This window comes from Dermacentor andersoni, chromosome 8 (assembly GCF_023375885.2).
Source record: "Dermacentor andersoni chromosome 8, qqDerAnde1_hic_scaffold, whole genome shotgun sequence".
In the NCBI taxonomy this organism is placed as follows: domain Eukaryota; kingdom Metazoa; phylum Arthropoda; class Arachnida; order Ixodida; family Ixodidae; genus Dermacentor; species Dermacentor andersoni.
Window position 1 is genome coordinate 27,962,068 of NC_092821.1, and position 14,590 is coordinate 27,976,657.

A 14,590-nucleotide genomic window follows, 5' to 3' on the forward strand; every position below is an offset into this window, starting at 1 on the left:
GTTCAGTTTTCGATATAGACTATTAGCTTTTACATTTTGTGTTCATATTCCACATTTTTATTATTTATTTACGTGTGACTTAATACAATGATTCATTCTTATTGTTATTTTTTTCAGATATTTTTAACCAAGTGAACAGGGGTAGCCGTGGTCAGCAAACGGCGACAGCAACTCCCCGGTTTATTTTGATCCTGAGTAAAAAAAAAACAAGCATAAAGTTCACATTTAACCCTTTGATTCACAGAGTGCCCGTCTGTCTACGCGACTAAATGTACCCAGTAGTGGCAGGAAAGAAACCATGGGCATTAATTTAATCCTTTGCTTAGTCGATATGGTGTCGTTTCCCTTCGTTGCGCTGAGTTTTGCTACACCTGAGTAATTTACTGAAACATGTTTGAAGGAATGTTCAACTTCCTGCGTTCTGTTGGGAAAGGTGAACAAAATGTAATTCCTTCCTGATAATACCTGCAGTCTATAATTCACTAGTGCGTGTAGTTCAAGTGACTGATTCAATTGCGATACATGACTGATGATATGCTAACTCAAAATTTAGGCACTCTGTGATTCAGGGAACACTTTAGATAAAATTCTTGAATTGTCCAATATCTACATTGAAGGAACTTTTAACTAATTAAAGTTAAAAAACCTTTGACACATTTATTGACAGACCGTCATGATTGACTGATGAGAATTTCTGAGGCGGCTAACATTTATATTGAGGAGCGCAAGAGTGGCACTCTAAACGGGAATAGAAGCCATCCTGCAAGGCCAAGCTTCTATCCTAAAGGCGTGCCGAATTGCTTCCCCACAAACAACCATTTCTTGGTTGTGTATAAAAGGCCGCAGTAACCCGCCGTGGTTGCTCAGTGGCTATGGTGTTAGGCTGCTGAGCATGAGGTCGCGGGATTGAATCCCGGCCACGGCGGCCGCATTTCGATGGGGGCGAAATGCGAAAACACCCGTGTACTTAGATTTAGGTGCACGTTAAAGAACCCCAGGTGGTCAAAATTTCCGGAGTCCTCCACTACGGCGTGCCTCATAATCAGAAAGTGGTTTTGGCACGTAAAACCCAATAATTTGATTTTTTGAAAAGGCCGCAGTAATTTATCTTTCTTTTGCGTGATCATATTTTATGGGGTTCACACGTTTACCAGTTTTTCTTGCGATTGGCTGAATCGAACTTGCCCCAAATGATGTGACAATGAGGCGTGTATCCGTTAAGCGCTTTTTTTTTGCGCGTGCGTGTTTACGAGTTTCACAGGTATGCGCAGTATTTTTAATGCATTCAGACACTTTTTATGAAAACAGCAGTGTTGAGGGGGAGTGGCTTCGTGACAGAAAAGCGTTACAACACACGCGATAATTGCAACGTTGTCGCAATAACCCAAGCGACGCTTGAAAGCACTCTCAATAATTTTATGGATGCCCTTATGCCTAATTATCCCCACGAGGACTACTCTTTTCCACAGAAATTTATGAATGCAGGCCCCGATTGACGAGTTTGCAAATTTCAAACGGTGGGCCGACACAGGCACGCGAAGCCACCGCATCATCGCTTTCTAATCCCGTCGATAATTGCCTCCTATTCATGCTTGTTGAATAGCACTCTAGTGCGACCATTGGATGTCCCATAAGAAAGCGCGGACCGTCAGGTGACGCAAGCGTATGATTACACGGACGAGTCCTTTTTACTGTTGTAAGTGTTATTGTGCATCCTTATTTTTGCATGTAGAAAACAGAACACGCGAATCTCGAGAACGTTGAAACCATGGCAACGAAGCCATTACAAAAAGTAACAACGAACTAATTTTCATTTTATTTGTATTGACGACTTGATCGCCTCAGAGCCTCTCAGTATGTCGACTGAATTCCTGCGGACGTGACTTTCATAAGTGGACATTTTCATCTCGAACTTTGGTTTGCTACTTCGGATGTCTTTATCAGTGATTTTTTTCTTCTGATGTGTGTACGCATCAGTAATATATGGTGATCTTTCTCTGCTATGTGGAGTGGGTGAATTCGTTATCAAAGTGACTGCAGGGTTGAAGGACTCACGCGGGATAAAAAAGAGAACAATTATCTTGCTACTGCTTCGTGAGACGTGAATGTTTGTAACAAATTTGCATTGAAAAGCTGATTGTATACGGTTATTTACGCTGTTGTGAACGATTATAAGTACATTTCCGTGCGGTTTTGAGTTCTACAAGGTGTGTGAAAAATATTTCGGGTCATATGCTTTAAGTGTACAATATTTGTCACCTAGTAGCTTTAGACCATTTCGATTTTATCTTTCAGTATTTCGCGTAGAATTGCAGTAAATGTAATCAACAAATCAATCATTTTCACACTTTTGTGGCGCGACATGCTTTGGTAGTTTCTGAATCCTTTTGCCGTCGTATTGTCGTACGTTCTTCGAAGCTCCTCAGTGTTTGGCGCATTTCTAAAACGACAGCTTGCGTCAAAGAAACTTGTTTCTACTGGTGCCATACAGTCACGATACAATGCACTTCTCTACATTCATGATCTGTTTCCTAGGGGCAGTGTTTCGGGAAGCGGTCACAGTCTCTAGTTTTCACAGGCGTGGAATCGCTCAGAACAGTTCTGCCACTTTAGAATACTGGATGGGGTTTCACGATGAAGTGACGTTTCTAGCCTGCACCAAGCATCGCAAGAACTTGGAGCACCCTCTCTTACGCACTCTTCCGAAAGCGAGGACGCTCTGGTCTCATCCCGATGAGCATTTCTATAGATGGGCTAAACAGAACCTCTTTAAAGGTGTCTCGATGGTTGTATTGCTACTGAGTGGTCTGGGCGAGGAGCATTTGTGTTCTCAGCTCCCAGAAAAGGCTGTACTCGGGACACACCTGGCTGACTGGGTCATTTTGGGGGTTGGCGATTCGATGCGGCAGGCCATAAATATGGTGCCCCCGTACGTATTGTCTACGTCTTGCAGAAGTTTGGCGGGGCTGTCATCGAACGGAGAAGTATGTGTGCCTTTGGAAGGAGCGAGTATCTTGTTCAGAAAACGCGGGTTCCCCCAAAGTGACGAACAGAAACGGTTGTCAGCGGCGCTCAGTGGACAGCACATAGTTATCGCTTGTACGCCACTAAGAGTAGTGAGGGATTCCGGAAGCCACACTTGTTACACGCCCTTTGCTCGCGGAATACTGCGAGCACTTCGTAGCTACAACGCGACACTCACTTTCAAGCACTGTAAACATTTGGACGCAGCAGCCTCCGCAGTAATTTACGGAGACGCGGACATTCTCATGGCGTTCTCGAAGCAAGACGAGGAACTTATGCAAATCTTCGCATACGCTCGTCCTATCAGGTACACGCACGACACGTTCTATTCTATGAGGAAGTTACGCAGCGCACAAGTGTCCTTTTTCGCGGTTTTGCGGGATTCGAAACAAGGGTTTTGTATTCTTCTGGCCGTCACGATCGTCATGTGGCTGGCAATGAGTGTGCGCGACTACTACCATATCGGCGCGTTTCGCCTGGACCCAGTCCTGGACTCTGGAATGTTTCTGATCGCTTCCTTTCTCGCCAACTCTGCGACAGTGCCCATGGGAGATGCCAGAACTCGCGGGCACAGCCCTAGGCTTTCACGCGTGATCACCTTGACTGCTTGGATGCTGGCCATACTTCCGTTGTCGGTTTACTTTCGCGGCGAGCTTACTTCGCGTCTGACGGTTACCGTTCCGCCTGACCAGATGGACACACTGGAAAAGCTGGAGCAGGCGTTGGACAAAGGAGACCTTCAGCCCTGCGTCGTAAGAGACGGCTGCATGAGCGCCAACATCGCTGGCATCGTTCCGTACAGGAACGAGTCCTTACTCTCCAAGCTCCAGAAGGCATTTCGCCTTCATCGAAAAGGGACTGCCAACATGTTTAACTCTAAGGAGGGTTGCTTCGATTGTGCCAGTAAGCCGGGTTTTGCATGCTTCACGTGTCAGCTGGAGGGTTGCGGCGCCGAGCTAACAAAACTCATCTTCGTCGAGTCTCTAGAGCCGCTTAACCTGGCTCTTGGCACAATGCCTGCAACGAAGGGCTACCGTCTCGCTCGAGCCTATGACCACCTGCTGCAGAGGTTGTTTGAGACAGCACTGAGTCCATTCAACGACAAAGACGAGCACTGCGACGCTGATGAGCTCCAGGGGGAGTTCCTTCACGCCGAAGGTGGTGAAGAAATTACCCAAGTATTTGAATTGTCGGCATTTTTTGCGACTTTTGCGTGTCTGATGTGCCTATCGCTTGTTGTGCTTTTTATTGAGCTTGCATTTGGTTGCCACTGCATGTGTTAATGTATTTATTATCGAGCATGCGTATACCGGAGGCAATGATGTGTTCGGTGGATTCAGAATGTTTTCTTTTCTGCACTAAAATTATGCGCGCTTGACAGCGAATGCAGGCGGTATCTCTGTTGCACGTTTCCTGTGTCCTTTATCTTATGTCTTACTGCAATGCTGCATTAGTATGACGAACCAACCAGCCCACCAGATCATTGTCTGTTAGTACGGACGGCTTCCTGAGGAGTCGTCACAAAATTTACAATACTCGTGATGCAAAAGACTGCAGTGTATTGCGTGCTGCGAGACACAATCGGCGGAGGCTGTTGGCTACAAAACCGCAATTTAGTAATGAAACAGTGCAGAAACGTTGTGTTGGAATCCTAATACAGCCAGTTTAACATAAGTGCGCCGTCCAGTAGGCAACGAAAGAAATGAGTCTGATTTATTCTACTGCCGCGTGCAAATATCTGTGGGTGGCATAGACTCTTTCGCGAGTAGTGTAGAAAAAGTTAAGAAAACACGCTTTCCCGTCAAAGTGTATTAATACATCTGCTGAAGACAACGCCTTCTTTTGGTTCGTTTTGCTTACTTTCCCAAATGGTAGGCAGCGAATATACTTGTTATTGAGATTATGAAGCCAAAGCAGCATGTTATGTTCCACTTTGGTGGAACATATAACATGGTGTCGAACACATAACAAGGTGCCATGGTGTCGAATAATTTAAACAAATATGGCCGGGCACGTGCTGGTGGGCGAGTTGGTTATACATGATTTCTGCGTGATGCGTATCTCCATAATACCTGCGAGATGCAGATGACGGCACTGTTTTTTTCATGTTGTTTTCACTCTTGGAAGCAGCTGGCCAGGAGTGAAATTCCTGTGTCAAGAAATAAAACGCTCAGTTGTTAGTGCGCCTACGTGCTTTTCTCGTGTCGTCTTCCTTCGTCCGTTGTTTTATTTGGCGCCTTCGTTGTAATCAAATATGGCCGAGAAATGCGACATCAGCCCCATGTCTCTGCTTCGTGGAAACTAACACTTATTGTAGTGACCGACCCGTCGCACAGATGACATTTGCGCTGGGGGCTCCACAGAAAGGCAATACACAGGAGCACTAGGGTGCTCCGCCCGGGATCATATTGACTGGCGCCTTTCAGACCAGAAGTATCTTGACCTGGTCTCAGAACTGCGATAGCACTACCGGAATAGCCAGCATCGCCATTCCCTCCCAAATGGCTCACTCAATTACCCTATGGCCCTCAGTCCCCAGCAGCTGCTGAGCACCTGACCAAGGCGGCGGTAAGACCTGCAACGCAGCAAAGCGTGCTAAGAATCTCTGGATCCGGACAGGCCGCCAATGGAAAGTGACCCTTGCAACGTTTAACACCCGAACCCTCTCGAGTGAGGCTAGCTTAGCAGGAATCTGAGGAATTATCAGACATTGTTTGCGATATCACCAGCCTTAGTGAGATTAGAACTGGTGAGGCTTACACATTGCTGAATAACCGACATGTCCTCTGCTATAGAGGTATCCTAGATAAGAAGCAATACAGGGTAGTATTCCTAATCCATAAGGAAATAGCAGGCAACATCGACGAATTCTACAGCATTAATGAGAGGGTAGCTGTAATCGTAATCAAACTTAATAAGAGGCATAGATCAAAGGTAGCACAAGCCTTCGCTCCAACATCCAGTCACGATGATGAAGAAGTAGATCAGTTTTATGAAGATGTTCAATTAGCGATGGCAAAAGTGCAAACTCAGTATACTGTAGTAATGGTCGACTTCAATGCAAAATCGACGAAAAAGCAGGCTGGTCAACAAGCAATTGGCAACTACCGCGTCGTTTCTAGGAACGCTAGAGGAGAGATGCTAGTAGAATTCGCAGAAAGGAATAAGCTTCGAATAATGAACACCTTTTTCAGGAAGCGTAGCAACAGAAAGTGGACCTTGGAAAGCCCTAATGGTGAACAAGAAATGAAACTGATTTCATATATATAATCCCAGCATAGTTCAGGATAGGTAGGATAGCGATAGGTAGGGTAAAGTGCAGTGATCATAGGTTAGTGAGGGCTAGGATTCATCTCAATTTGAAGAGAGAAAGAGCGAAATTCGTCAAGAAGAAACAAGTCAACCTAGAGGCAGTAAGGGCAAAAGCAGACAAATTCAGGCTGGTACTTGCAAATAAATATGCAGCCTTAGAACAGAGAGATGATGATGGCACAGAGCTAATGAATGAAACCGTAACTAGGTTGGCTTCAGAGGCAGCAATTGAAGTGGGAGGCAAGGCACCAATGTAACCAGTAGGCAAGCTCTCCCAAGTAGCAAAGGACCTAATGAAGAAACGACAAAAAATGAAAATGTCCAACTCAAGAGAGAATTCGCGGAACTGTGAAAACTGATCAACAAGGCGAAAATAAGGGATATTCGAAACTATAACGGGAGAAAGATGCAAGAAGCGGTAAAAAATGGACGCAGCCTGAAATGAGTGAGAAAAAAACTTGGCGTAGGACAAATCAAGATGATGCACTGAAAGATAAGCAAGGTAATAATGTTACGCGAAGGACGAGTCAGTAAGATTAGCAACTATTTACAGGTTGTATTACAACAGCGGTTGCAGCGCTGACCGGTTAGATTCACAGCGCGTGCCAAGTTTGTTCTTCCTCCTCTTTTCTGGAGTCATGGTGCCCACGCGCCTCGTTCAACCAATCAAATAACGCACGCACGCGTGTAGCATAATCCCCCCGCGAGGTGAATAACGGCGAGCGTCGGCGTATGGGCGAAAAGCAGGGAATGAGCTCCAGTACGTTGGTATCCAAGTGGTGCGGCAGTGGCGGGATACATGACCAACGCAGTGGCAGCGGAAGCAGTTCGGTTTGTCGTCTGGGGTTCGCCATTCAGCAGGACTGCGTGGTCTGGGTGCGAAATACCGGTCATTACAGGGTGTGGACATGGGAATGGGTGCCGAATTAGGTCGGGAGACAGAGCAGGCGGTAGGGATGCCAAGGTTTGCAATTTCTTGCCGCACAACTGCTTGAATAACGGAAATAGTGGGTGCCGCTTGGTCAAAGGTACAGTTAGGGGGTCGTAGATGAAGGGGGGCCGGACTCGCCGCTTCAATCTCACGGCGAACGATAAGTGTGGCCTTCTCTTGAAATGGTCGTGTGGCGGTAAGAGCGGAGCAAGATGACGTGGCAGGGTTGTTTGGGAGCCGGGAAAACTGTGGGACGACGCGGTGGCTTTTGGCTACCTCGAAGCGGCGGCATTCTTTGACGATGGCGTTGACGGTAGAAACGTCGTTGTAGAAGAGATAGACGAGCAAATCGAAGGCGTCGTCCGTGATGCTTTTAAGGATATGGTCCACCTTGTCAACCTCGGTCATGTGCTCGTCGACTTTCTGGCAAAGCGCGAGCACTTCCTGTATGTAGGAGACATATGATTCGGTCGACGACTGGGCATGGCTGGCAAGCTCTTTTCGCGCAGCCTGTTGGCGGCCTGAAGGGTTCCCAAATAGGTCGCGAAGCCGCTCTTTGAAAATGTCCCAGCTGGAGAGCTCGAACTCTTGGGTGCGAAACCAGACACGTGGTGTCCCGTCCCTATAAAAGATCACATTGGCAAGCATGATGGTAGGGTCCCACTGGAGACTATGGCTAACACGCTCATACATGCTGAGCCAGTCGTCGACGTCAACGCCATTTTGGGCGGAGGATGTCTCAGGATCACGGACACTAGTAACCATAACGTACGTTATTGTTGGCGCCGCAGGTGTAGGTGGCAACAGGGTGGTTCCATCGGAAGCCATAGCTGAGAAGACGACGGTGCGGCCGCTTCGGAGCTCTGTGCGGAGGACTTGCAAAGTTCCACCTCCACCACAATGTTACGCGAAGGACGAGTCAGTAAGACGAGCAACTATTTACAGGTTATATTTACAACAGCGGTTGCAGCGAGTACCGGTTAGATTCACAGCGCGAGCCCAGTTTGTCCGTCCTCTTTTCTCGAGTGATGGCGCCCACGCGCCTCGTTCACACAATCAAATACCGCACGCGTGTAGCAATATCACCAGCAATCCCGAAAATATAGTAAGAGCAGCGGACGAATTCTGTACTGACCTCTACAGTACCGAGAAGAGTCAGGATACCTCAATTAGCAACAGTAATGAAGAGGATACAGGAACTCGTGCTATATCTAGCGATGAGGTCAGAAGGGCGTTGCAAGAAATGAAACGAGGAAGAGCGGCAGGAGAAGATAGAATAACAGTCGATTTAATCAAAGATGGAGGAGGCATAATGCTTGGAAAACTGGCGGCTCTTTATACGAAATGTCTATCGACTGCAAGGGCCCCAGAAAACTAGAAGAATGCAAACATTATACTAATCCACAAAAAGGGAGACGTTGAAGAATTGAAAAATTATAGGCCCATTTGCCTACTCCCAGTATTACATAAAATATTTACCAAAATAATCACCAATAGAATAAGGGCAACACTGGACTTTAGTCAACCAAGGGAACAGGCGGGCTTCAGGAAGGGATACTCTACAATGGATCACATCCATGTAATTAATCACGCTATCGAGAAATCCGCACAGCATAAGCCTCTCTGTATTACTTTCATAGATTACGAAAAGGCATTTGATTCAGTAGAGATACCAACAGTCATAGAGGCATTAAGTAATCAAGGAGTACAGAACGCTTTACCAGTGCTGACATATATATGGGGCAGAGACTTGGAGACTGACAAAGAAGCTTGAGAACAAGTTAAGGACCGCGCAAAGAGCGATGGAACGCAAATTGCTAGGTATAACGTTAAGAGACAGAAATAGACGCTTTGGATCAGAGAGCAAACGGGTATAGACTATATTCTAATTGACATCAAGAGAAAAAAATGGAGCTGGGCAGGTCATGTAATGCGCCGGTTAGACAACCGTTGGACCATTAGGGTTACAGAATGGGTACCAAGAGAAGGAAAGCTCAATCGAGGACGACAGAAGAGTAGGTGGAGCGATGAAATTAGTAAATTCGTGGGCGCTGGTTGGAATCGGTTGGCGCAGGACAGGGGTAATTGTAGATCGCAGGGCGAGGCCTTCGTCCTGCAGTGAACATAAAACAGGCTGATGATGATGATGATGATGATGATGATGATGATGGTGACGACGACGACGACGACGACGACGACGATGATCCAGCATCGCTATCTGGCTTCGTCAGCGCTGTACCGTCGCCATCGCTTAAGCATCCGCCTGTGGGTCCAGTCATCGATGCCGACCGTCGGTGACGCCTAGACTGGTCATCGTGGCTCCGGCAGTATGAAAGCTACCCCTTCACCACGGGGCTATACGACGTGGAACACCAAGTGCAAATACGCCCTATGCTTTATGGCACGGGCTCTCAAGCGAGAATCTTGCGCGCACCTACACTACTCGGACACGCCGCCTTTCAGGAGTTGTCGGCGGTGAAAAAGGACTTTACCGATCCCTTTTCTCAACCGCTGAACGAAGCTTGTGAATCGACACGTTTCCATCACCACAATCAAGGGCCTGCGAAGTTTTTTTTTTCTTGCACTGCGTACAAAAGTCAAGCGCTGCAACTACAGGTCACGTGAAGTGTAAAAAAGATTTGTTCGTGACAGTTTCTTCGTTGGTCTGCGCAACAGCAAGCTGTCGGACCAGCTTTGTCGTAACCTGAAGTTATCGTTACAGGAAACGCTCACACATGCTCACCAAGACGAAGTTGCCGATAAGGACCGTGACACACGTTCAATGAAAAATGTACCTCAGCTCGTTGTTGGCCCTACTAGCTTTCGTCGCACGAAGTATGTTCTAGGAACACAGCAGAGGGATGCATGCGGCTATTGCGGCCACGCATCGCATGGACACGGTGATTGCATGGCTTGTCGCGTAACTTGCAACTTTAGTGGCAAAGACGGCTACTTTGAGATTGTCTATCAGATGAAACCAGTCACCGACAAGCAGAAATGAAAGTACTCTGCCAGCTCCCTCGAACTTCATGCTGTGAAGCGACGCACCGGAATGCCAAGTTCATCGATATACTCGTCAACAGTTGCCTCCTTTGTGGTCGACCCGGGCGCCAGAGTTTGTCAACTCTAGCACATCCCCTGGCGTGCTAATTAATTTGCAAGACCCCGAGGGAGAGTTCAAGGGTCGTGCAAAGCAGCACTTCTCAGTTCTCGGAACATCGTACGTAGCTCGGACTCGGAAGATATGGGACACCACGCAGCTGTTTTAGGCCTTTAAGGCCAGACAGTCCGGTTTCTTAACTTCCCGGCCATGCATACAAGCCATGGGCGTCTGCAACTTGGTGTATTACATTTCGGAGGGGCCGTAAGCTTCCAGCAACCTTCACCTAGGCACTGGCGTTTTCAGTGAGCTTGGTAAGCTCCCTGAAGTGTACAAAATCCTGCTGTAATTAGATGCGAAACCAGCGCCTCTCGCCCTCTTTCTCTCCCTCTTCACAACGCGGTGAAAGGCTGCCGGGACAAACTACCAGCTGTTCGGATGATCCGCCCCCTCGACACCACGACGGACTGGTGTTCTGCGCTGATCGCCGCACCCAAAGCGGTGGGCTCGGCGGAGATCTGGCGCGTCTAACCAGGTGGTCCTTCGTGAACGTCATGTCCTGCCTGTCGCGGAACGATGCCTTGGGATGCTGGCTGAAACCAGTTTTTTCACGTTGGACGGAACCTCAAGTTTTAACCGCTTTCCTCCGAGCCCCAAGAGCCCACAACCTTCATGACCCTGTTTAGACAGTACTGCTTCCGCTGACTGCCATTCGAGATTGTGGTAGCACCCGTGTGGATGACATAACAGATGTCTCGAGTTCCTAATGGCCAAACAGTAGTTCTGAACATGATTTACGATGTACTGGTCTTCAGAAAAACACGCTAGGAACACAACCAGCGTCAGTGGGAAGTCATTGCTCGGCTTACAAAGGCAGCCGCTTCGCTGAATCGGGAGAAATGCTGTTCCGCGGCTAGCAGCGTGCAGTTTTTGGGCGTCATTGTCGGCGCTTTAGGTATGTCTCCAGGTTCAAACGAAATTGCAGTAATGCAGCGTATGCCACCTCCTGAAGTTCTCTCTGGAGTTCGTTGTCTGCTGGGACTCATCAGTCACAATAGATGTTTTCTGCCGCACGTCTCCCATGACATCTCCAATTCGCGCCTTGCTCTGCAAAGATTACCCTTGGATGTGAAGGCTTGATCAGCACTCTACGTTCAAAAGTCTAAAGCTGTTGCTACGTGCAGACCATTGTAACGCATAGTACAACACAGCCTAAAAGACCGCTGTGCCTGCTGATGCAAGGTCTTTTGGTTTGAGAGCTCTATTACTGCAAGAGCAACGTTCTGGTGAATGCCGAGCAGCTGCCTTTGCTTCAATGTCGCCCATGTCAACTTAACAGCGTTACAATCAGAACGACAAAGTGAATCAGGCTATAGCGTCTAACATAGGTGCCGTAGCGATGTCAGTAGTTCGGCGGTCGTTTTCATTTCTTCATCGAAACCGATTATCAGCCTCTTGTGGCACTCCTGGGCTCTATGGATGTACACCTGCTGCCACCAACAATTCAATGCTTTTGCTCGAAGCTCATGCGCTTCTCTTACCGAGGGCTCTACGTACCGGGAAGCAGTCGGCCACAGCTGAGACGCTCTCGCGCACTACGTCAAGGCAAGCTTCAAGTTCGAGGACCTTTGACACTCTGCCACATCCATAGAGCCGAGCAGTGTGACGAGAGGCTGATGCCCCGCAGTGGCGTCTGCGTCAGCAGGCGTTTGGTGCGTTGCGACACCACGTACCCGAGCACACGAGGGTTGGACCCTCCCGCGTCTAACCGTGCGCGGCTTAGCCGTGTCCAGGGAAAAGGGGATCCTGGGGGTTGAGCCGATGCCGGGTGTTCGGACCTTTAAGGCCCCCCGGCCGAGGCAACACACCTCTTTGGCCTCTGCTTCACGTAGACGGCACCCCCGGACTGACCCACCCGGGGGAAATTGGTAGTTGCCTTTTCCTGTCTCTCTCTCCCTACAACCTTCGTCTTTGCCTTACTTTCCACCTTTCCTGTCTACTTCTGGCTTCCCTTTACTTCCAATTTTTCCAGGCAGCAAGGGTTAACCTTGTGTGAATAGCCAACCTAGATTATATCATATTTGGTTATAGTGGTAATGTACAGCAGGCGTTTGCAGGCCGTGTTTCACAGGTCCTGCAGCGTCCCCTTGTAGGACTCCACGGTGAGCGGCTGGCGTTACTGCCGAAACCTCACACATCTTTATGGCTAACTCCTACCCCTCATTCCCTGATCGCCCTCAGAAAAGAGGGCACTCCAATGAAGTATTCCAATTTTTGGTCGGCAAAAAGAACCTTTCCCTCGTATCCACTTGATCCATTCTGAAAAACCAGCTAAACCAGTGCGAACAATCTCACCATTCCTTGTACCGAAGTTTTTGGTCCAGGGTATAAGGCGTCGAGGATGGCTAGCGATGACCTCATCTTGGAGCTCCGCGATCAGAAGCAATTTGAGAAAAGGCCTAAACTAGTATCATTTGGGGAGACCCAAGTAGTAGTAACCCCGCACCGCACGATAAATACCACCCGCGGCGTTGTCTCGGATGATGATTCGCTGGAGCTCACTAAGGTTGAACTCTTGGAGGGCTTCAGTGAACAGAATGTTATAAATGTGAAAAGAATTAAGATGAGGCGAGATGGCAAAGAAATCCAAACCAAACACTTGATAATCACCTTCGGTTCGAGTGTCCTGCCCGAGTCAACCGAGGCCGGGTACATCAAGCTCCGTGTTAGGCCATATGTGTCCAACCCCCTCAGATGTTTCAAATGCCAACGTTTCGGCCACAGTTCGCAGAGCTGCCGGGGCCGCCAAACCTGCGCAAAATGCAGTGCCCATGAACACACCTCTGAAGCTTGCGAGAACACTCTCCATTGTGTAAACTGTGATGGGGAGCACACCGCGTACTCGCGGTTGTGCCCATCCTTGAAAAAAGAAAAGGAAATTGTTACAATCAAAGTCAAGGAAAACATAAGTTTCAAGGAGGCACGCAGGCGGGTTTCATACCTGCCCAAGAACCGCTTTACCGATGTGACGCGTCAGGGGGCAGTGACACAACGGCTTTCGGCGGCTGTCCGACCCACAAGCAGTGAGTCGGCAGTTACGCCATCTGCCCCCGCGGCGGTTGCAGCTAGCGCTGCTCCGCCAACCCAGCAGAAGGGACCATCCACCTCCGGGCAAGTGGCCTCAAAGGCCTCGTCCAACGTGCCGAGGCCTTCACGCCAAACAAAGCGTTTGGAAGAGCGCGTGTCCAGCGCCTCGCAATAGGCAATGGACACAACGACCTGCCAGCCGGCGCCACCAGCGCCTAAGGAGCGCCGAGCATCTGTCGACCGCTCCGAAAAAGACAAAACTCCCGTCACGGCGCCTGTAAAGGGCCCGTGAGCTAATCCTCGTCTCTTAAACACACAGCACTAAACACAAGTAGCATAATGGATACACAAAAACTACAATGGCATGTTAGAGGACTTCTCCATAACATTGACGATATTAGAGAACTCCTACACAAACATAATCCAAAGTTGCTGTGTGTTCAAGAGACACATCTAAAACGCACACAAACAAACTTTCTTCGCCAGTACACCATCTTCCGCAAGGACCGTGATGAGGCTAACACCTCGTCCGGCGGTGTAGCAATCCTTGCAGACAAGTCCGTAACTTGTCGCCAGGTGGCATTACAGACACCCCTCGAGGCAGTGTCAATTAGAGGGATTATTTTCAATAAGTTGGTAACTGCCTGTTCCATATATATACCCCCAAGCTATCACCTCGAAAAAAAACACGATTTGTATAACCTCATAAATAAGCTACCGGAAGCTACCGGAACCATACATACTTGTGGGGGATTTTAACGCCCACAACACGTTGATGGAAGACGCGCGTTGCGATGCAAGAGGGCGACTCATTGATAATTTCATCCCTACATCTGGTGCCTGCCTGTTTAATAAGAAGGAGCCAACATACTGCAGCATCCAACACAATTCTTATTCATCCATAGACCTAGCCATAGGCTCTGCTTCTCTTCTGCCTCATCTGGAATGGAATGTGATCAATAATCCTTTTGGAAGTGACCACTTCTCTATAACAATAAACATAATAACGCAGCATGACAACCCTCCCTGTCTTCCCATTTGGAAATTAGCATCAGCTGACTGGGAGCATTTTAAAGAATCAACTCAGTTATCACCCGATTTTATAAACAATATTACTATAGATGATGTTGTCGCAT

General features: G+C 48.2%; 1 protein-coding gene across 1 annotated transcript in view; it reads right to left on the reverse strand.

Annotated features, from left to right (window-relative positions):
- LOC126526291 (B9 domain-containing protein 1-like) overlaps window positions 1-13,131 on the reverse strand; it is an 85,722-nt gene extending 72,591 nt beyond the window's left edge. Inside the window, exon 1 of the mRNA XM_055068123.1 lies at window positions 13,038-13,131. The gene's annotated coding sequence lies outside the window, so the exon portion shown is untranslated. The remainder of the gene's footprint in view (window positions 1-13,037) is intronic.
- Window positions 13,132-14,590: the final 1,459 nt, after the last annotated feature.